The 25,961-nt window shown below is 47.8% G+C and overlaps 1 long non-coding RNA gene across 1 annotated transcript in view; it reads right to left on the bottom strand.

The window, feature by feature from the left end:
• LOC309567589 overlaps positions 1-25,252 on the bottom strand; it is a 29,964-nt gene extending 4,712 nt beyond the window's left edge. The window contains exon 1 of the long non-coding RNA XR_014225940.1: positions 25,197-25,252. This is a non-coding gene — a long non-coding RNA (uncharacterized lncRNA). The remainder of the gene's footprint in view (positions 1-25,196) is intronic.
• Positions 25,253-25,961: the final 709 nt, after the last annotated feature.

The raw sequence follows: 25,961 nt of genomic DNA, 5'->3' as shown, positions 1-25,961 counted from the left end.
TTTTCATTGCCCTGGCTGAGGGAAGGAGGTTCTCACCCAAGAGATTTGATGGTACATGGCCTCGTCCATCGTCCCTTAGATGTGGTGAAGTTGTCCTGTCCCCTTAGCAGAAAAAACCCCCAAAGCCTAATGTTTCCACCTCCATGTGTGACAGTGGGGATGCTATTCTTGGGGGTATTGGCAGCATTCCTCCTCCTCCTCCAAGTTGATGTGCTCAGATGAGACCAAAATTGAGCTCTTTGGCAACACTTTCACCCAGTTCTCCTCTGAATCATTCAGATCTTCATTAACAGACTTCAGATGGGCTGTACATGTGATTTCCTGAGCAGGGGGACCTTGGGGCGCTGCAGGATCTCAGTCCCTCACGGCGTAGTGTGTTACCAATTGTTTTCTTGGTGACGATGGTCCCAGCTGCCTTGAGGTCATTGACAAGATTCTCCCGTGTAGTTCTGGGCTGATTCCTCACCGTTCTCCATCATCATTGAACCTCCACGAGGTGAGATCTTCCATGGAGCCCCAGACTGAGGGAGACTGACAGTTATTTTATGTCTTTTCTATTTGCAAATAATCGCACCAACTGTTGTCACCCTCTCACCAAGCTGCTTGGCGATGGTCTTGTAGCCATTCCAGCCTTGTGTAGGTCTACAATCTTCTCCCTGACATCCTTGGACAGCGCTTTGGTCTTGGCCATGGTGGAGAGATTGGAATCTGATTGGTTGCTTCTGTGGACAGGTGTCTTCTATACAGGTAACAAGCTAGCACTCCCTTTAAGAGTTCTCCCAATCTCAGATCGTTACCTGTATAAAAGACACCTGGGAGCCAGAAATCTTGATGATTGATAGGGGATCAAATACTTATTTCACTCATTAAAATGCAAATCAATTTAAAACATTTTTTGAAATGCGTTATTCTGGATATTTTTGTTGTTATTCTGTCTCTCACAGTTAAAATAAACCGACCAATAAAATTATAGACTGATCATTTCTTTGTTAGTGGGCAAACATACAAAATCAGCAGGGGGTCAAATACGTTTTTCCCCTCACTGTACCTTATTATATACTGCCCTGTGAGGGTTTATGTATGATTATATACCTCACAGTCTACAGGCACCATCCAGCCTTCCTGTGATACTGTGAATGATCACATATCCAGCCGCTGTGTAGATGGTAAAGTACCGGCACATAGAAGACCACACACATATAGAAGCTGATATCAGGGAAGAACTAGTTCTGAAACAGAGGGGAAGATACAGGCACATCGCTATCTTCACACACTCACATAGAGCCATATACAGCCAGACAAATGTAAGCTATTATCAGATTGTGAACTTTCAGCATCCAACGACCCATAAAGAAGGTCTTTGTCAGACGCAAATGAGCATAATATGGGAAAATTAATCTTAATGGCGGAAGGGACCATGTCTGTACCTGGCAGGGAAGCCGAAGAGTTCAAGAATCATCTACAAAACAAGATGAAGAGCCGATTGGTACTGGTGAGTGCTGGGCCCATCGCCATTCCGCATGCACATCAAGCCCATCGCCATTCCACCTGCACACCGGGCCCATCGCCATTCCACCTGTACATTGGGCCCATCGTCATTCCATCTGTACATTGGGCCCATCGTCATTCCATCTGTACATTGGGCCCATCGCCATTCCACCTGCACACCGGGCCCATCGCCATTCCATCTGTACATTGGGCCCATCGCCATTCCATCTGTACATTGGGCCCATCGTCATTCCATCTGTACATTGGGCCCATCGTCATTCCATCTGTACATTGGGCCCATCGTCAGTCCACCTGTACATTGGGCCCATCGCCATTCCACCTGCACACCGGGCCCATCGTCATTCCATCTGTACATTGGGCCCATCGTCATTCCATCTGTACATTGGGCCCATCGTCATTCCATCTGTACATTGGGCCCATCGTCATTCCACCTGCACACCGGGCCCATCGCCTTTCCACCTGCACACCGGGCCCATCGTCATTCCATCTGTACATTGGGCCCATCATCATTCCATCTGTACATTGGGCCCATCGTCAGTCCACCAGTACATTGGGCCCATCGCCATTCCACCTGCACACCAGGCCCATCGTCATTCCATCTGTACATTGGGCCCATCGTCAGTCCACCTGTACATTGGGCCCATCGCCATTCCACCTGCACACCGGGCCCATCGTCATTCCACCTCCACACCAGGCCCATCGTCATTCCATCTGTACATTGGGCCCATCGTCATTCCATCTGTACATTGGGCCCATCGTCAGTCCACCTGTACATTGGGCCCATCGCCATTCCACCTGCACACCGGGCCCATCGTCATTCCATCTGTACATTGGGCCCATCATCATTCCATCTGTACATTGGGCCCATCGTCAGTCCACCTGTACATTGGGCCCATCGCCATTCCACCTGCACACCAGGCCCATCGTCATTCCTTCTGTACATTGGGCCCATCGTCAGTCCACCTGTACATTGGGCCCATCGCCATTCCACCTGCACACTGGGCCCATCGTCATTCCACCTCCACACCAGGCCCATCGTCATTCCATCTGTACATTGGGCCCATCGTCATTCCATCTGTACATTGGGCCCATCGTCAGTCCACCTGTACATTGGGCCCATCGCCATTCCACCTGCACACCGGGCCCATCGTCATTCCATCTGTACATTGGGCCCATCGTCAGTCCACCTGTACATTGGGCCCATCGCCATTCCACCTGCACACTGGGCCCATCGTCATTCCACCTCCACACCAGGCCCATCGTCATTCCATCTGTACATTGGGCCCATCGTCATTCCATCTGTACATTGGGCCCATCGTCAGTCCACCTGTACATTGGGCCCATCGCCATTCCACCTGCACACCAGGCCCATCGTCATTCCATCTGTACATTGGGCCCATCGTCAGTCCACCTGTACATTGGGCCCATCGCCATTCCACCTGCACACCGGGCCCATCGTCATTCCACCTCCACACCAGGCCCATCGTCATTCCATCTGTACATTGGGCCCATCGCCATTCCACCTGCACACCGGGCCCATCGCCATTCCACCTGCACACCGGGCCCATCGCCATTCCACCTGCACATTGGGCTGAAACCATTGTGTTATGGAAAGGAGAGGGGAAGGTATGGGACACATAAGTTACCTTTACACCTTTATCTCCTGTAATAAAACTTCACACTCATCCTTTTATCATCTGGACTTACCTGATGTATGAGAAGATTTCATTCACCCTCTATGATGGGATTCATTGGATAAAGCCCACCAGGACGCGGCCTCCACCTCTTCTCCAAACGTTGTGACAAGGGGTCAGGCTGAGTTTTTACAACCCCTGAGGGAGCCATCTGAAAGGTGACTACAACATATATTTAATATCTGTAGGAGACAAAATACATCTACAAAACTTATAATAAAAACAAATCTGAAGATAAAACCACCAAAAATACGGAAAAGGTGATAAACCAACAAAATGGTTTCTAGGACAGAAATCCTGAACATTGTAGAGGAAAGCTGTGAGGACATACAGGGGTGTCATACGGGCCGGTTATACAGCACCACGCTTCATAGTGCATTGCAGGTGAAGACGTGTTGGGGCGTTATTCTGAATGAATTGTGATCTGAGATTTGTGTGATCGGCTCTTACTGACCTCTCCTGAAGGTGAGCGTTTCCTTGGTAATGCTGATCCTCTGGGTTCAATACTTTATGAGCGCTGAAACATAAATCACATTGCAGTGTAATAAGAACATACCGACAAAATCACACGTGTGACCAAATCCCGACAGGACCTCCACCGCCGCCGCCGCACAGCCGAATATTGCAAGAACAAGAAGGATTTTTAGGGGCATTATGACAGCAACAGAAAAACACAGCTGCCCCTCAAAGTCCTTCATTTTTCTTGCTGCCACTGTGGTCCTGATCGTCTCGGGGGTTCCAGTGGTCTGACGCATTCCATTGGTCTGAGGAACTCTAGTTATTCGGAGGGTTCCAGTGGTGTAGGGGTTCTAATGGTAATGATCTGCGGGGTTCCAGTCATCTGGGGGTTCCATTGGTCTAGGGGTTAAAGTCATACTGGTTTCCAGTGGTCTAAGGGTTCCATTTTTCTGAGGGATTCCATTGGTCTGGGAGGAGGGGGGGGGGGGGTTCACATGTCTGAGGGGTTCCAGTTATCTGTGGGTTTCTTGGTTTGAGGGGTTCCAGTGGTCTAAGGGTTCCATTGTTCTGAGGGGTTCTAGTGGTCTTAGGGGTTCCAGTGGTCCAAGGGCTCCAATCATCTGGGGGTTCCAGTGATCTAAGGGTTTTATTGGTCTGAGGGGTTCCAGTCATCAGGGGGAGGGGGGGTTGTAGTGGTCTGAGGGGTTACAGTGGTCTTAGGGTTATAGTAGTCTGGGGGTTCCAGTCATCTGGGGGGTACATTGGTTTGAGGGTTCTAGTGGTCTGGGAGTGCCAGTAACCATGAGGTTCTAGTAGTCTGAGGGGTTCCAGTCTTTAGGAGGTTCTGGTGGTCTAAGGGGTTCTTGTGGTCTGGGAGTTCCAATCATCAGGAGGTTGTAGTGATCTGGGGGTTCCAGGGATCTGGAGTTTTCCAATGATCTGGGGGGTTGCAGTGGTATGAAGGTTTACAGTGATCCGGGGGGGGGGGGGGGGTTAAACTGATGGTCAAAGTTTAATAATTTTCAAACTCTAGGAAAGTTTGGGATGATTATCACATGAAATGAGAGGACATGGGGGGGGGGGGGCGATTAGTAGTTCTATACACGCAGCTTCCAGTGCTGTACAGCTCCTCAGTTTGAGTCCCCACAAAGGGTTAAATAGAAGTGTACGCTGTGTGACGAGCAGACCCCCCCCCCCACAACAAGTCATGTACCCATAAAGGTAATAGTTTGGGGGGGGGGGGGTCATCATGTGTCATACAATGCAAACACGCTGCCACATGTATGACTATTGCAGAGTCAGCGATATTCCACAGATCACATGACCGCCTCCAGGCACAACATCTACGTCAGTCCCGGCTCAGCAAACTGGGGGGGGGGGGGGGGCAGGGAGTGGGGTTGGGGGCGGGCGGGGTTGTATCGGCCTTCCTCGGCCTCTTTCTATATTTCTGAGAACAGAACATGTGATGGGATGAATGCAGAAGCACACATAGGTGCAGTGGGTGCAGACATGCATGATGGTGCAAAAACAATGGATGCACAAGTGTATAGTGGTTCAGTAACAGGGGGTGCAGACCTGCATGGTGGTGCGGGAGGTGCGGAATTGTTCAGTGGTGCAGAAGTACACGGTGGTGCAAAAGCGATGGCTGCAGAAGTACACGGTGGTGCAAAAGCGATGGCTGCAGAAGTGCACGGTGGTGCAGAAGCAGTGGCCACAGAAGTGCACGGTGGTGCTGAAGCGGTGGGTGCAGAAGCGGTGGCTGTAGGAGTGCATGGTGGTGCAGATGTGCATGGTGGCTGTAGGAGTGCATGGTGGTGCAGAAGCGATAGCTGCAGAAGTGCATGGTGGGGCAGAAGCGGTGGCTGCAGAAGTGCATGGTGGGGCAGAAGCGGTGGTTGCAGAAGTGGATGGTGGGGCAGAAACGATAGCTGCAGAAGTGCATGGTGGGGCAGAAGCGATAGCTGCAGAAATGCATGGTGGGGCAGAAGCGGTGGCTGCAGAAGTGCATGGTGGGGCAGATGTGCATGGTGGCTGTAGGAGTGCATGGTGGGGCAGAAGCGATAGCTGCAGAAGTGCATGGTGGGGCAGAAGCGATGGCTGCAGAAGTGCATGGTGGGGCAGAAGCGATGGCTGCAGAAGTGCATGGTGGGGCAGAAGCGATAGCTGCAGAAGTGCATGGTGGGGCAGAAGCGATGGCTGCAGAAGTGCATGGTGGGGCAGAAGCGATGGCTGCAGAAGTGCATGGTGGGGCAGAAGCGATGGCTGCAGAAGTGCATGGTGGGGCAGAAGCGATAGCTGCAGAAGTGCATGGTGGGGCAGAAGCGATGGCTGCAGAAGTGCATGGTGGGGCAGAAGCGATAGCTGCAGAAGTGCATGGTGGGGCAGAAGCGATGGCTGCAGAAGTGCATGGTGGGGCAGAAGCGATAGCTGCAGAAATGCATGGTGGGGCAGAAGCGGTGGCTGCAGAAGTGCATAGTGGGGCAGAAGCGATAGCTGCAGAAGTGCATGGTGGGGCAGAAGCGATAGCTGCAAAAGGGCACGGTGGTGCAGAAGCAGTGGCCACAGAAGTGCACGGTGGTGCTGAAGCGGTGGGTGCAGAAGCGGTGGCTGTAGGAGTGCATGGTGGTGCAGATGTGCATGGTGGCTGTAGGAGTGCATGGTGGTGCAGAAGCGATAGCTGCAGAAGTGCATGGTGGGGCAGAAGCGGTGGCTGCAGAAGTGCATGGTGGGGCAGAAGCGGTGGTTGCAGAAGTGGATGGTGGGGCAGAAACGATAGCTGCAGAAGTGCATAGTGGGGCAGAAGCGATAGCTGCAGAAGTGCATGGTGGGGCAGAAGCGATAGCTGCAGAAATGCATGGTGGGGCAGAAGCGGTGGCTGCAGAAGTGCATGGTGGGGCAGATGTGCATGGTGGCTGTAGGAGTGCATGGTGGGGCAGAAGCGATAGCTGCAGAAGTGCATGGTGGGGCAGAAGCGATGGCTGCAGAAGTGCATGGTGGGGCAGAAGCGATGGCTGCAGAAGTGCATGGTGGGGCAGAAGCGATAGCTGCAGAAGTGCATGGTGGGGCAGAAGCGATGGCTGCAGAAGTGCATGGTGGGGCAGAAGCGATGGCTGCAGAAGTGCATGGTGGGGCAGAAGCGATGGCTGCAGAAGTGCATGGTGGGGCAGAAGCGATAGCTGCAGAAGTGCATGGTGGGGCAGAAGCGATGGCTGCAGAAGTGCATGGTGGGGCAGAAGCGATAGCTGCAGAAGTGCATGGTGGGGCAGAAGCGATGGCTGCAGAAGTGCATGGTGGGGCAGAAGCGATAGCTGCAGAAATGCATGGTGGGGCAGAAGCGGTGGCTGCAGAAGTGCATAGTGGGGCAGAAGCGATAGCTGCAGAAGTGCATGGTGGGGCAGAAGCGATAGCTGCAGAAATGCATGGTGGGGCAGAAGCGGTGGCTGCAGAAGTGCATGGTGGGGCAGATGTGCATGGTGGCTCTAGGAGTGCATGGTGGGGCAGAAGCGATAGCTGCAGAAGTGCATGGTGGTGCAGAAGCGATAGCTGCAAAAGGGCACGGTGGTGCAGAAGCAGTGGCCACAGAAGTGCACGGTGGTGCTGAAGCGGTGGCTGTAGGAGTGCATGGTGGTGCACTAGCGGTGGGTGCAGAATGGTGGCTACAGAAGTGCATGGTGGGGCAGAAGCAATGGCTGCAGAAGTGCATGGTGGTGCAGAAGCGGTGGTTGCAGAAGTGGATGGTGGGGCAGAAGCGATAGCTGCAGAAGTGCATAGTGGGGCAGAAGCGATAGCTGCAGAAGTGCATGGTGGGGCAGAAGCGATAGCTGCAGAAATGCATGGTGGGGCAGAAGCGGTGGCTGCAGAAGTGCATGGTGGGGCAGATGTGCATGGTGGCTGTAGGAGTGCATGGTGGGGCAGAAGCGATAGCTGCAGAAGTGCATGGTGGTGCAGAAGCGGTGGCTGCAGAAGTGCATGGTGGGGCAGAAGCGATAGCTGCAGAAGTGCATGGTGGGGCAGAAGCGATGGCTGCAGAAGTGCATGGTGGGGCAGAAGCGATGGCTGCAGAAGTGCATGGTGGGGCAGAAGCGGTGGCTACAGAAGTGCATGGTGGGGCAGAAGCGATAGCTGCAGAAGTGCATAGTGGGGCAGAAGCGATAGCTGCAGAAGTGCATGGTGGGGCAGAAGCGATAGCTGCAGAAATGCATGGTGGGGCAGAAGCGGTGGCTGCAGAAGTGCATAGTGGGGCAGAAGCGATAGCTGCAGAAGTGCATGGTGGGGCAGAAGCGATAGCTGCAGAAATGCATGGTGGGGCAGAAGCGGTGGCTGCAGAAGTGCATGGTGGGGCAGATGTGCATGGTGGCTGTAGGAGTGCATGGTGGGGCAGAAGCGATAGCTGCAGAAGTGCATGGTGGTGCAGAAGCGATAGCTGCAAAAGGGCACGGTGGTGCAGAAGCAGTGGCCACAGAAGTGCACGGTGGTGCTGAAGCGGTGGGTGCAGAAGCGGTGGCTGTAGGAGTGCATGGTGGTGCAGATGTGCATGGTGGCTTTAGGAGTGCATGGTGGTGCAGAAGCGATAGCTGCAGAAATGCATGGTGGCGCAGAAGCGGTGGCTACAGAAGTGCATGGTGGGGCAGAAGCGATAGCTGCAGAAGTGCATAGTGGGGCAGAAGCGATAGCTGCAGAAGTGCATGGTGGGGCAGAAGCGATAGCTGCAGAAGTGCATGGTGGGGCAGAAGCGATAGCTGCAGAAGTGCATGGTGGGGCAGAAGCGATAGCTGCAGAAGTGCATGGTGGTGCAGAAGCGGTGGCTGCAGAAGTGCATGGTGGGGCAGAAGCGATGGCTGCAGAAGTGCATGGTGGGGCAGAAGCGTTGGCTGCAGAAGTGCATGGTGGGGCAGAAGCGATGGCTGCAGAAGTGCATGGTGGGGCAGAAGCGATGGCTGCAGAAGTGCATGGTGGGGCAGAAGCGATAGCTGCAGAAATGCATGGTGGGGCAGAAGCGGTGGCTGCAGAAGTGCATAGTGGGGCAGAAGCGGTGGCTGCAGAAGTGCATGGTGGGGCAGAAGCGATGACTGCAGAAGTGCATGGTGGGGCAGAAGCGATAGCTGCAGAAGTGCATGGTGGGGCAGAAGCGATGGCTGCAGAAGTGCATGGTGGGGCAGAAGCGATGGCTGCAGAAGTGCATGGTGGGGCAGCAGCGATGGCTGCAGAAGTGCATGGTGGGGCAGCAGCGATGGCTGCAGAAGTGCATGGTGGGGCAGATGTGCATGGTGGCTGTAGGAGTGCACGGTGGTGCAGAAGCGGTGGCTGCAGAAGTGCACAGTGGTGCAGGAGTGCATGGTGGTGCACTAGCGGTGGGCGCAGAATGGTGGCTGCAGAAGTGCATGGTGGGGCAGAAGCAATGGCTGCAGAAGTGCATGGTGGGGCAGAAGCGATAGCTGCAGAAGTGCATGGTGGGGCAGAAGCGATAGCTGCAGAAGTGCATGGTGGGGCAGAAGCGATGGCTGCAGAAGTGCATGGTGGGGCACTAGCGGTGGGTGCAGAATGGTGGCTGCAGAAGTACATGGTGGTGCAGCAGTGGCAGTACAGAGATAGGATGCCCCCCTCACCTTCTTTAATATGCAGCGCCTGCCTGGTATCACCAAATCCTCAATTACTGGCACAATAGGTTCTGCTTCCCAGCTGCCAGTGAAAGGGCAGCTTCATGGTGGAGTCTGATTGGTCCAGTAACGTCAGAATAAACCATTGTTGGCATTGTGGGATCAATGTGCTGCAAATAATCCAGCTGCCCACAAAGGGTTAATCTGAGTGATGAAGAGGACCTGTCCTGATTGGACAGTGGGTGTAATACAGCAGGAACTGTGTAACCATAAATCACATTACTGCCTGGATTACATCAGCTCTGCCGCCCCCTGCTGGTGCACCCAGGTCACTACAACACAAAGACAAGAGCGGATTAACCCATTCCAGAGGAGCAGCAAGTAACACAAAAGCTCCAGGCGGTTCCCTCTGCTCCACCACAACCGTCCAATCCCTGCACAACCAGGAGACTTCTTCTCCCCCATCTGTCATTTGGTACCAAATGATCAAATATAACAAAAAAATGTGCCGTTTTCTCTCTACTGTGAGACTTGGAACCTTCTGATGGAAGAGGATTGAATCCAAATAACTCACCCAAATCAATCAAATGTCTGAAACAGACCATGTTCTCTGTACCCCACCATCTCTATACACCAGACATCCCATAAAGCTTTACAGCGTTATTTGTATGTCATGGTGGGAAAAATACGACATAACTATTCTAGATATAAATGTCCGAGACATCTCCATCACATCGAACGTTCTGACAACTCGGAGCTCAGAAGAAAATGGCCTTCCAGGCTTCACACAGAGAGGGCCTTCACCTATACCAAGGGCCTTCACCCATATAGGGGGTCCTCACACAGAGAGGGCTTTCACCTATACCGAGAACCTTCCTACATAGAAAGGGACTTCACCAATATAGAGGACCTTCCCCGGAACATCAGACCCGCTACACAGCCGACATGGAAAAGACGGAGAGCGGCCCAGTGCGCCGGAACATCAGACCCGTTACACAGGAAACATGGAAAAGACGGAGAGCGGCCCAGTGTGCCGGAACATCAGACCCGTTACACAGGAAACATGGAAAAGACGGAGAGCGGCCCAGTGTGCCGGAACATCAGACCCGCTACACAGCCAACATGGAAAAGACGGAGAGCGGCCCAGTGCGCCGGAACATCAGACCCGTTACACAGGAAACATGGAAAAGACGGAGAGCGGCCCAGTGTGCCGGAACATCAGACCCGTTACACAGGAAACATGGAAAAGACGGAGAGCGGCCCAGTGTGCCGGAACATCAGACCCGCTACACAGCCAACATGGAAAAGACGGAGAGCGGCCCAGTGTGCCGGAACATCAGACCCGTTACACAGGAAACGTGAAAAAGATTGAGAGCGGCCCAGTGTGCCGGAACATCAGACCCGCTACACAGCTGACATGGAAAAGACGGAGAGCGGCCCAGTGTGCCGGAACATCAGACCCGCTACACAGCTGACATGGAAAAGACGGAGAGCGGCCCAGTGTGCCGGAACATCAGACTCGCTACACAGCCCACATGGAAAAGACGGAGAGCGGCCCAGTGTGCCGGAACATCAGACCCGCTACACAGCCCACATGGAAAAGACGGAGAGCGGCCCAGTGTGCCGGAACATCAGACCCGCTACACAGCCGACATGGAAAAGACGGAGAGCGGCCCAGTGTGCCCGGAACATCAGACCCGCTACACAGCCGACATGGAAAAGACGGAGAGCAGCCCAGTGTGCCGGAACATCAGACCCGCTACACAGCCGACATGGAAAAGACGGAGAGCAGCCCAGTGTGCCGGAACATCAGACCCGCTACACAGCCCACATGGAAAAGACGGAGAGCGGCCCAGTGTGCCGGAACATCAGACCCGCTACACAGGAAACATGGAAAAGACGGAGAGCGGCCCAGTGTGCCGGAACATCAGACCCGCTACACAGGAAACATGGAAAAGACGGAGAGCGGCTCAGTGTGCCGGAACATCAGACCCGCTACACAGCCCACATGGAAAAGACGGAGAGCGGCCCAGTGTGCCCGGAACATCAGACCCGCTACACAGCCGACATGGAAAAGACGGAGAGCAGCCCAGTGTGCCGGAACATCAGACCCGCTACACAGGAAACATGGAAAAGACGGAGAGCAGCCCAGTGTGCCGGAACATCAGACCCGCTACACAGGAAACATGGAAAAGACGGAGAGCGGCCCAGTGTGCCGGAACATCAGACCCGCTACACAGGAAACATGGAAAAGACGGAGAGCGGCCCAGTGTGCCGGAACATCAGACTCGCTACACAGCTGACATGGAAAAGACGGAGAGCAGCCCAGTGTGCCGGAACATCAGACCCGCTACACAGCCCACATGAAAAAGATTGGGAGCGGCCCAGTGTGCCCGGAACATCAGACCCGCTACACAGCCCATATGGAAAAGACGGAGAGCGGCCCAGTGTGCCGGAACATCAGACCCGCTACACAGCCCATATGGAAAAGACGGAGAGCGGCCCAGTGTGCCGGAACATCAGACTCGCTACACAGCCGACATGGAAAAGACGGAGAGCGGCCCAGTGTGCCGGAACATCAGACCCGCTACACAGCCGACATGGAAAAGACGGAGAGCGGCCCAGTGTGCCGGAACATCAGACCCGCTACACAGCCGACATGGAAAAGACGGAGAGCGGCCCAGTGTGCCGGAACATCAGACCCGCTGCACAGCCCACATGGAAAAGACGGAGAGCGGCCCAGTGTGCCGGAACATCAGACCCGCTACACAGCCAACATGGAAAAGACGGAGAGCGGCCCAGTGTGCCGGAACATCAGACCCGCTACACAGCCGACATGGAAAAGACGGAGAGCGGCCCAGTGTGCCGGAACATCAGACCCGCTGCACAGCCCACATGGAAAAGACGGAGAGCGGCCCAGTGTGCCGGAACATCAGACCCGCTACACAGCCAACATGGAAAAGACGGAGAGCGGCCCAGTGTGCCGGAACATCAGACCCGCTACACAGCCAACATGGAAAAGACGGAGAGCGGCCCAGTGTGCCGGAACATCAGACCCGTTACACAGGAAACATGGAAAAGACGGAGAGCGGCCCAGTGTGCCGGAACATCAGACCCGCTACACAGGAAACATGGAAAAGACGGAGAGCGGCCCAGTGTGCCCGGAACATCAGACCCGCTACACAGCCAACATGGAAAAGACGGAGAGCGGCCCAGTGTGCCGGAACATCAGACCCGTTACACAGGAAACATGGAAAAGACGGAGAGCGGCCCAGTGTGCCGGAACATCAGACCCGCTACACAGGAAACATGGAAAAGACGGAGAGCGGCCCAGTGTGCCCGGAACATCAGACCCGCTACACAGGAAACATGGAAAAGACGGAGAGCGGCCCAGTGTGCCGGAACATCAGACCCGCTACACAGCTGACATGGAAAAGACGGAGAGCGGCCCAGTGTGCCGGAACATCAGACCCGCTACACAGGAAACATGGAAAAGACGGAGAGCGGCCCAGTGTGCCGGAACATCAGACTCGCTACACAGCCCACATGGAAAAGACGGAGAGCAGCCCAGTGTGCCGGAACATCAGACCCGCTACACAGCCCATATGGAAAAGACGGAGAGCGGCCCAGTGTGCCGAAACATCAGACCCGCTACACAGCCCACATGAAAAAGATTGGGAGCGGCCCAGTGTGCCGGAACATCAGACCCGCTGCACAGCCAACATGGAAAAGACGGAGAGCGGCCCAGTGTGCCGGAACATCAGACCCGCTACACAGCCCACATGGAAAAGACGGAGAGCGGCCCAGTGTGCCGGAACATCAGACCCGCTACACAGCCCACATGAAAAAGATTGAGAGCGGCCCAGTGTGCCCGGAACATCAGACCCGCTGCACAGCCCGCATGGAAAAGACGGAGAGCGGCCCAGTGTGCCGGAACATCAGACCCGCTACACAGCCCATATGGAAAAGACGGAGAGCAGCCCAGTGTGCCGGAACATCAGACCCGCTACACAGCCCATATGGAAAAGACGGAGAGCGGCCCAGTGTGCCGAAACATCAGACCCGCTACACAGCCCACATGAAAAAGATTGGGAGCGGCCCAGTGTGCCCGGAACATCAGACCCGCTACACAGCTGACATGGAAAAGACGGAGAGCGGCCCAGTGTGCCGGAACATCAGACCCGCTACACAGCCCACATGGAAAAGACGGAGAGCGGCCCAGTGTGCCGGAACATCAGACCCGCTACACAGCCCACATGGAAAAGACGGAGAGCGGCCCAGTGTGCCGGAACATCAGACCCGCTACACAGCCCACATGGAAAAGACGGAGAGCGGCCCAGTGTGCCCGGAACATCAGACCCGCTGCACAGCCCGCATGGAAAAGACGGAGAGCGGCCCAGTGTGCCGGAACATCAGACCCGTTACACAGCCCATATGGAAAAGACGGAGAGCGGCCCAGTGTGCCGGAACATCAGACCCGTTACACAGCCCATATGGAAAAGACGGAGAGCGGCCCAGTGTGCCGGAACATCAGACCCGCTGCACAGCCCACATGGAAAAGACGGAGAGCGGCCCAGTGTGCCGGAACATCAGACCCGCTACACAGGAAACATGGAAAAGACGGAGAGCGGCCCAGTGTGCCGGAACATCAGACCCGCTACACAGCCGACATGGAAAAGACGGAGAGCGGCCCAGTGTGCCGGAACATCAGACCCGCTACACAGCCCACATGGAAAAGACGGAGAGCGGCCCAGTGTGCCTGGAACATCAATACTGATGAGCGATCGCTCTGTCCCTTACCGCGTCCTTTGTGCCGGAACTCCTCACCATAGAAACCAGGACAGATTGCGGCACAATGTATCAATATGGAGGATACCTGGAGGGCCGAATACGAAACAATGTATCAATATTTTTCCATGTCAGCTGTGCAGCGGGTCTGACTTTCTGACACCCCGGGTGACTCCCCACCCCCAGCACCCACATTCCTGGCCTGACACCCTGGGCGACTCCCCACCCCCAGCACCCACATTCCTGGCCTGACAACCCAGGACCGGTGCTAAGAGAATCAGAATTTGGGATGGAGCTTTAAAACTACCCGTCACTTCCAGAGAGCGAGTCCCGCACATCTCTCCCCCATCTCTTCCTGGAACCTCGCCCAACTTTTCCAAGAACTTCTCCTCCATGAAAAGTGTCCTTTGCTTTTCTATATTCCCCAACCCCCGCCTTATATATATTATCATTATTCCTCTATATCCCCCCCCCCGCCTTATATATATTATCATTATTCCTCTATATTATACCCCCCCCGCATTATATATATTATCATTATTCCTCTATATCCCCCCCCCCCGCATTATATATATTATCATTATTCCTCTAAATCCCCCCCCCGCCTTATATATATTATCATTATTCCTCTATATTATACCCCCCCCGCATTATATATATTATCATTATTCCTCTATATCCCCCCCCCGCCTTATATATATTATCATTATTCCTCTATATTATACCCCCCCCCGCATTATATATATTATCATTATTCCTCTATATCCCCCCCCGCCTTATATATATTATCATTATTCCTCTATATTATACCCCCCCGTACAATATTATTCCTCTATATTATACCCCCCCGTACAATATTATTCCTCTATATTATACCCCCCCCATACATTATTATTCCTCTATATTATACCCCCCCGTACGATATTATTCCTCTATATTATATCCCCCCGTACATTATTATTCCTCTATATTATACCCCCCGTTCAATATTATTCCTCTATATTAAACCCCCCCCCGTACATTATTATTCCTCTATATTATACCCCCCGTACAATATTATTCCTCTATATTATAGCCCCCCCCCATACAATATTATTCCTCTATATTTTACCCCCCCCCCGTACAATATTATTCCTCTATATTATAGCCCCCCCCCCCGTACGATATTATTCCTCTATATTATACCCCCCCCGTACAATATTATTCCTCTATATTATACCCCCCGTACAATATTATTCCTCTATATTATACCCCCCCGTACAATATTATTCCTCTATATTATACCCCCCGGTACGATATTATTCCTCTATATTATACCCCCCCGTACAATATTATTCCCCTATATTATACCCCTACCCTTACATTATTATTCCCCTATATTATACCCCCCCGTACAATATTATTCCTCTATATTATATCCCCCCGTACAATATTATTCCTCTATATTATACCCCCCGTACAATATTATTCCTCTATATTATATTCCCCCGTACAATATTCTTCCTCTATATTATAGCCCCCCCCCGTACAATATTATTCCTCTATATTATACCCCCCCGTACAATATTATTCCTCTATATTATACCCCCCCGTACAATATTATTCCCCTATATTATACCCCCCGTACAATATTATTCCTCTATATTATATCCCCCCCGTACAATATTATTCCTCTATATTATACCCCCCAGGTACAATATTATTCCTCTATATTATATCCCCCCCATACAATATTCTTCCTCTATATTATGCCCCCCATACAATATTCTTCCTCTATATTATACCCCCCCATACAATATTATTCTTCTATATTATACCCCCCGTACAATATTATTCCTCTATATTATACCCCCCCGTACAATATTATTCCTCTATATTATACCCCCCGTACAATATTATTCTTCTATATTATACCCCCGTACAATATTATTCCTCTATATTATACCCCCCCCGTACAATATTATTCCTCTATATTATACCCCCCCGTACAATATTATTCCTCTATATTATACCCCCCGTACAATATTATTCCTCTATATTATACCCCCCCCGTACAATATTATTCCTCTATATTATACCCCCCGTACAATATTATTCCTCTATATTATACCCCCGTACAATATTATTCCTCTATATTATACCCCCCATACAATATTATTCCTCTATATTATACCCCCCGTACAATATTATTCTTCTATATGATACCCCCCCCGTACAATATTATTCTTCTATATGATACCCCCCGTACAATATTATTCCTCTATATTATACCCCCCGTACAATATTATTCCTCTATATTATACCCCCCCTTACAATATTATTCCTCTATATTATACCCCCCCGTACAATATTATTCCTCTATATTATACCCCCCGTACAATATTATTCCTCTATATTATACCCCCCGTACAATATTATTCCTCTATATTATACCCCCCGTACAATATTATTCCTCTATATTATACCCCCCGTACAATATTATTCCTCTATATTATACCCCCCGTACAATATTATTCTTCTATATTATACCCCACGTACAATATTATTCCTCTATATTATACCCCCCCGTACAATATTATTCCCCTATATTATACCCCCCGTACAATATTATTCCTCTATATTATATCCCCCCCGTACAATATTATTCCTCTATATTATACCCCCCCGGTACAATATTATTCCTCTATATTATATCCCCCCCCATACAATATTCTTCCTCTATATTATGCCCCCCATACAATATTCTTCCTCTATATTATACCCCCCCATACAATATTATTCCTCTATATTATACCCCCCGTACAATATTATTCCTCTATATTATACCCCCCGTACAATATTATTCTTCTATATTATACCCCCCGTACAATATTATTCCTCTATATTATACCCCCCGTACAATATTATTCCTCTATATTATACCCCCCGTACAATATTATTCTTCTATATTATACCCCCCGTACAATATTATTCCTCTATATTATACCCCCCCCGTACAATATTATTCCTCTATATTATACCCCCCGTACAATATTATTCTTCTATATTATACCCCCGTACAATATTATTCCTCTATATTATACCCCCCCCGTACAATATTATTCCTCTATATTATACCCCCCCGTACAATATTATTCCTCTATATTATACCCCCCGTACAATATTATTCCTCTATATTATACCCCCCCCGTACAATATTATTCCTCTATATTATACCCCCCGTACAATATTATTCCTCTATATTATACCCCCCGTACAATATTATTCCTCTATATTATACCCCCCGTACAATATTATTCCTCTATATTATACCCCCCATACAATATTATTCCTCTATATTATACCCCCCGTACAATATTATTCTTCTATATGATACCCCCCCGTACAATATTATTCTTCTATATGATACCCCCCCGTACAATATTATTCCTATATATTATACCCCCCGTACAATATTATTCCTCTATATTATACCCCCCCTTACAATATTATTCCTCTATATTATACCCCCCCGTACAATATTATTCCTCTATATTATACCCCCCGTACAATATTATTCCTCTATATTATACCCCCCGTACAATATTATTCCTCTATATTATACCCCCCGTACAATATTATTCCTCTATATTATACCCCCCGTACAATATTATTCCTCTATATTATACCCCCCGTACAATATTATTCCTCTATATTATACCCCCCGTACAATATTATTCTTCTATATTATACCCCCCGTACAATATTATTCCTCTATATTATACCCCCCCGTACAATATTATTCCTCTATATTATACCCCCCGTACAATATTATTCCTCTATATTATACCCTCCGTACAATATTATTGCTCTATATTATACCCCCCCGCCCGTACAATATTATTCCTCTATATTATACCCCCCGTAAAATATTATTCCTCTATATTATACCCCCCGTACAATATTATTCCTCTATATTATACCCTCTGTACAATATTATTGCTCTATATTATACCCCCCCGCCCGTACAATATTATTCCTCTATATTATACCCCCCGTAAAATATTATTCCTCTATATTATACCCCCCCGTACAATATTATTCCACTATATTATATCCCCCGTACAATATTATTCCTCTATATTATACCCCCCCCGTACAATATTATTCCTCTATATTATACCCCCCGTACAATATTATTCCTCTATATTATACCCTCCGTACAATATTATTGCTCTATATTATACCCCCCCGCCCGTACAATATTATTCCTCTATATTATACCCCCCCCGTACAATATTATTCCTCTATATTATACCCTCCGTACAATATTATTCCTCTATATTATACCCCCCGTACAATATTATTCCTCTATATCGGCCGTCACTAAATGGCGGCCCGCGGTCCATTGGCGGCCCGCACGATGCTTTCACCCGGACCGCGAGGCCGCCTCCTTTATTCATTCAATGGTTTGCTGGGACCGCGGGTGTCCCAGCAACCAGTGACGTACTGTGTGTGCGCTGCGGTTCCCGGCCGGTGTCCTGTCGGGCCGCGAGTAGGGGCGTGACGTCACGCGCACGACCCGCCCCCCGCTCCTGACTGCGGCTCCCATTCAGCCAGGCAGCGAGTTGGGGCGTGACATTATGTGCGCGCCCCGCCCCCCTGCTCGTGGCTTCTGGCTCGGCTCCTGGCTCCAGGTATGTGGAGCACAAGGGGAGAAAGGAATGTGGTCATAGCTGCACTTAAAGCTGATGGGAGGTTTTTAAAGTCTGCAGATTGATGGGCATATTTTGTAGTGCTCATTAGAGTGCCCCATAAAAAAAATGTGCCCATCAGCATGCCCCTTATTTTATGTTAAGGGGCACTCTAATGGGCAGATTTAATGTTAAGGGGCACTCTAATGGGCAGATTTTATGTTAAGCGCAACACTGATTTACACGGTTTTGCCCATCAGAGTGCCCCCTAACATAAAATGTGCCCATCAGAGTGCCCATCAGAGTGCCCCCTAACATAAAATGTGCCCATCAGAGTGCCCCCTAACATAAAATGTGCCCAGAGTGCCCCTTATTTTATGTTACGGGTCACGCTGATGGGCCTATTTTATGCTAGGGGGCACTCTGATGGGCACATTTTATGCTAGGGGGCACTCTGATGGGCACATTTTATGCTACTCTGATGGGCACATTTTATGCTACTCTGATGGGCACATTTTATGCTAGGGGGCACTCTGATGGGCACATTTTATGTTAGGGGGCACTCTGATGGGCACATTTTATGTTAGGGGGCACTCTGATGGGCACATTTTATGTTAGGGGGCACTCTGATGGGCACATTTTATGTTAGGGGGCACTCTGATGGGCAAATTTAATGTTAGGGGGCACTCTGATGGGCACATTTTATGTTAGGGGCACTCTGAAGGGCACATTTTATGTTAGGGGGCACTCTGATGGGCATATTTTATGCTACTCTGATGGGCATATTTTATGCTAAGGGGCACTCTGATGGGCATATTTTATGTTAGGGGGCAATCTGATGGGCATATTTTATGCTAAGGGGCACTCTGATGGCCATATTTTATGTTAAGAGCAATGCTGATTTACACGTTTTGTTTTGCCCATCAGATTGCCCCCTAACATAAAATATGCCCATCAGAGTGCCCCCTAACATAAAATGTGCCCATCAGCGTGTCCCTTATTTTATGTTAAGGGTCACGCTGATGAGCAAATTTTATGCTAAGGGCACATTTTATGTTAGGGGGCACTCAGATGGGCATATTTTATGTTAAGAGCAACGCTGATGGACACGTTTTTGTTTTGCCCATCTTTCTGAGTCATAGCACAGACTTCAGATTCGGACCTCGGCCCAAAGAAAATTTTAGCAACCGGACCTCCTTGAATTTTAATTCATTACCCCTGCTCTATATTATACCCCCCGTACAATATTATTCCTCTATATTATACCCTCCATACAATATTATTCCTCTATATTATACCCCCCGTACAATATTATTCCTCTATATTATACCCCCCGTACAATATTATGCCTCTATATTATACCCTCCATACAATATTATTCCTCTATATTATACCCCCCGTACAATATTATTCCTCTATATTATACCCCCCGTACAATATTATTCCTCTATATTATACCCCCCCCCGTACAATATTATTCCTCTATATTATACCCTCCATACAATATTATTCCTCTATATTATACCCCCCGTACAATATTATTCCTCTATATTATACCCCCCGTACAATATTATTCCTCTATATTATACCCCCCGTACAATATTATTCCTCTATATTATACCCCCCGTACAATATTATTCCTCTATATTATACCCTCCATACAATATTATTCCTCTATATTATATCCCCCGTACAATATTATTCCTCTATATTATATCCCCCGTACAATATTATTCCTCTATATTATACCCCCCCGTACAATATTATTCCTCTATATTATACCCCCCGTACAATATTATTCTTCTATATTATACCCCCCGTACAATATTATTCCTCTATATTATACCCCCCCGTACAATATTATTCCTCTATATTATACCCCCCGTACAATATTATTCCCCTATATTATACCCCCGTACAATATTATTCCTCTATATTATACCCCCCCGTACAATATTATTCCTCTATATTATACCCCCCGTACAATATTATTCTTCTATATTATACCCCCCTGTACAATATTATTCCACTATATTATACCCCCCGTACAATATTATTCCTCTATATTATACCCCCCCCGTACAATATTATTCCTCTATATTATACCCCCCCCGTACAATATTATTCCTCTATATTATACCCCCCCATACAATATTATTCCTCTATATTATACCCCCCGTACAATATTATTCCTCTATATTATACCCCCCGTACAATATTATTCTTCTATATTATACCCCCCGTACAATATTATTCCTCTATATTATACCCCCCCGTACAATATTATTCCTCTATATTATACCCCCCGTACAATATTATTCCTCTATATTATACCCTCCGTACAATATTATTCCTCTATATTATACCCCCCCCCCGTACAATATTATTCCTCTATATTAAACCCCCCTCGTACAATATTATTCCTCTATATTATACCCTCCATACAATATTATTCTTCTATATTATACCCCCCATACAATATTATTCCTCTATATTATACCCCCCATACAATATTATTCCTCTATATTATACCCCCCGTACAATATTATTCCTCTATATTATACCCCCCGTACAATATTATTCCTCTATATTATACCCCCCGTACAATATTATTCCTCTATATTATACCCTCCATACAATATTATTCCTCTATATTATACCCCCCGTACAATATTATTCCTCTATATTATACCCCCGTACAATATTATTCCTCTATATTATACCCCCCGTACAATATTATTCCTCTATATTATACCCTCCATACAATATTATTCCTCTATATTATACCCCCCGTACAATATTATTCCTCTATATTATACCCCCCGTACAATATTATTCCTCTATATTATACCCCCCGTACAATATTATTCCTCTATATTATACCCCCCGTACAATATTATTCCTCTATATTATACCCTCCATACAATATTATTCCTCTATATTATATCCCCCGTACAATATTATCCCTCTATATTATACCCCCCGTACAATATTATTCCTCTATATTATACCCCCCCGTACAATATTATTCCTCTATATTATACCCCCCGTACAATATTATTCTTCTATATTATACCCCCCGTACAATATTATTCCTCTATATTATACCCCCCGTACAATATTATTCCTCTATATTATACCCCCCCGTACAATATTATTCCTCTATATTATACCCCCCGTACAATATTATTCTTCTATATTATACCCCCCTGTACAATATTATTCCACTATATTATACCCCCCGTACAATATTATTCCTCTATATTATACCCCCCCCCCGTACAATATTATTCCTCTATATTATACCCCCCATACAATATTATTCCTCTATATTATACCCCCCGTACAATATTATTCCTCTATATTATACCCCCCGTACAATATTATTCTTCTATATTATACCCCCCGTACAATATTATTCCTCTATATTATACCCCCCATACAATATTATTCCTCTATATTATACCCCCCGTACAATATTATTCCTCTATATTATACCCCCCCGTACAATATTATTCCTCTATATTATACCCCCCATACAATATTATTCCTCTATATTATACCCTCCGTACAATATTATTCCTCTATATTATACCCCCCCCCGTACAATATTATTCCTCTATATTATACCCCCCGTACAATATTATTCCTCTATATTATACCCTCCGTACAATATTATTCCTCTATATTATACCCCCCCCCCGTACAATATTATTCCTCTATATTAAACCCTCCATACAATATTATTCTTCTATATTATACCCCCCATACAATATTATTCCTCTATATTATACCCCCCATACAATATTATTCCTCTATATTATACCCCCGTACAATATTATTCCTCTATATTATACCCCCGTACAATATTATTCCTCTATATTATACCCCCCCGTACAATATTATTCCTCTATATCATACCCCCCGTACAATATTATTCCTCTATATTATACCCCCCGTACAATATTATTCCTCTATATTATATCCCCCCGTACAATATTATTCCTCTATATTATACCCCCCGTACAATATTATTCCTCTATATTATACCCCCCCGGACAATATTATTCCTCTATATTATACCCCCCCGTACAATATTATTCCTCTAGATTATACCCCCCGTACAATATTATTCCTCTATATTATATCCCCCCGTACAATATTATTCCTCTATATTATACCCCCCGTACAATATTATTCCTCTATATTATACCCCCCCGTACAATATTATTCCTCTATATTATACCCCCCGTACAATATTATTCCTCTAGATTATACCCCCCCGTACAAATATTATTCCTCTATATTATACCCCCCCGTACAATATTATTCCTCTATATTATACCCCCCCGTACAATATTATCCCTCTATATTATACCCCCCGTACAATATTATTCCTCTATATTATACCCCCCCGTACAATATTATTCCTCTATATTATACCCCCCGTACAATATTATTCTTCTATATTATACCCCCCGTACAATATTATTCCTCTATATTATACCCCCCCGTACAATATTATTCCTCTATATTATACCCCCCCGTACAATATTATTCCTCTATATTATACCCCCCGTACAATATTATTCTTCTATATTATACCCCCCTGTACAATATTATTCCACTATATTATACCCCCCGTACAATATTATTCCTCTATATTATACCCCCCCGTACAATATTATTCCTCTATATTATACCCCCCCCCGTACAATATTATTCCTCTATATTATACCCCCCCATACAATATTATTCCTCTATATTATACCCCCCGTACAATATTATTCCTCTATATTATACCCCCCGTACAATATTATTCTTCTATATTATACCCCCCGTACAATATTATTCCTCTATATTATACCCCCCCGTACAATATTATTCCTCTATATTATACCCCCCGTACAATATTATTCCTCTATATTATACCCTCCGTACAATATTATTCCTCTATATTATACCCCCCCCCGTACAATATTATTCCTCTATATTAAACCCCCCTCGTACAATATTATTCCTCTATATTATACCCTCCATACAATATTATTCTTCTATATTATACCCCCCATACAATATTATTCCTCTATATTATACCCCCCATACAATATTATTCCTCTATATTATACCCCCCGTACAATATTATTCCTCTATATTATACCCCCCGTACAATATTATTCCTCTATATTATACCCCCCGTACAATATTATTCCTCTATATTATACCCTCCATACAATATTATTCCTCTATATTATACCCCCCGTACAATATTATTCCTCTATATTATACCCCCGTACAATATTATTCCTCTATATTATACCCTCCATACAATATTATTCCTCTATATTATACCCCCCGTACAATATTATTCCTCTATATTATACCCTCCATACAATATTATTCCTCTATATTATACCCCCCGTACAATATTATTCCTCTATATTATACCCCCCGTACAATATTATTCCTCTATATTATACCCCCCGTACAATATTATTCCTCTATATTATACCCCCCGTACAATATTATTCTTCTATATTATACCCCCCGTACAATATTATTCCTCTATATTATACCCTCCATACAATATTATTCCTCTATATTATATCCCCCGTACAATATTATTCCTCTATATTATACCCCCCGTACAATATTATTCCTCTATATTATACCCCCCCGTACAATATTATTCCTCTATATTATACCCCCCCGTACAATATTATTCCTCTATATTATACCCCCCGTACAATATTATTCCTCTATATTATACCCCCCGTACAATATTATTCCTCTATATTATACCCCCCGTACAATATTATTCCTCTATATTATACCCCCCGTACAATATTATTCCTCTATATTATACCCCCGTACAATATTATTCCTCTATATTATACCCCCCGTACAATATTATTCCTCTATATTATACCCCCCATACAATATTATTCCTCTATATTATACCCCCCGTACAATATTATTCCTCTAGATTATACCCCCCCCGTACAAATATTATTCCTCTATATTATACCCCCCCGTACAATATTATTCCTCTATATTATACCCCCCCGTACAATATTATTCCTCTATATTATACCCCCCGTACAATATTATTCCTCTATATTATACCCCCCCGTACAATATTATTCCTCTATATTATACCCCCCCGTACAATATTATCTCTATACATAACACACTCCGGACAGAAGATCTTCCTGGGCTGATCGGGGGGCCGGGCTCTGGGACTTTGTAGGCCAGTTGAAGGTAACACTCACCTCGCCCGCAAAGACCCGGGGCCAAACCCCCATCCATCTCCGGGGCCCCACCCCCATCCATCTCCGGGGCCCCACCCCCATCCATCACCGGGGCCCAACCCCCGTCCATCACCGCGGCCCAACCCCCGTCCATCACTGCGGCCCCACCCCACCAGGGCCCATGCTAGGAAAACTAACTCTGCACCAATGAGCGATGTGACTGACATGCGGCATCCTGCGTTCCTGGAGGTGACACGGGGGGTTAATCCCCGAATCCGGGGACATCAATGTCTTTCATTACATCTTCTGACACCCCCACATACCAACCCACCTGACACCCCCAATACCAACCCACCTGACACCCCCACATACCAACCCACCTGACACCCCACATACCAACCCACCTGACACCCCCAATACCAACCCACCTGACACCCCCACATACCAACCCACCTGACACCCCACATACCAACCCACCTGACACCCCCAATACCAACCCACCTGACACCCCCACATACCAACCCACCTGACACCCCCCATACCAACCCACCTGACACCCCCACATACCATCCCACCTGACACCCCCACATACCAATCCACCTGACACCCCCCATACCGTCCACCTGACACCCCCCATACCAACTCACCTGACACCCCCCATACCAACCCACCTGACACCCCCCATACTAACCCACCTGACACCCCCCATACCGTCCACCTGACACCCCCCATACCAACCCACCTGACACCCCCACATACCAACCCACCTGACACCCCCCATACCAACCCACCTGACACCCCCATACCAACCCACCTGACACCCCCAAATATCAACCCACCTGACACCCCCACATACCAACCCACCTGACACCCCCACATACCAACCCACCTGACACCCCCCACATACCAACCCACCTGACACCCCCACATACCAACCCACTTGACACCCCCATACCAACCCACCCGACACCCCCCATACCAACCCACCTG

The sequence above is a fragment of the Pelophylax lessonae genome, assembly GCF_965119305.1.
Source record: "Pelophylax lessonae genome assembly, chromosome: 11".
NCBI lineage: Eukaryota > Metazoa > Chordata > Amphibia > Anura > Ranidae > Pelophylax > Pelophylax lessonae.
The sequence above is the reverse complement of the archived record's forward strand: the minus strand, read 5'-3'. Positions and strand labels throughout refer to the sequence as shown.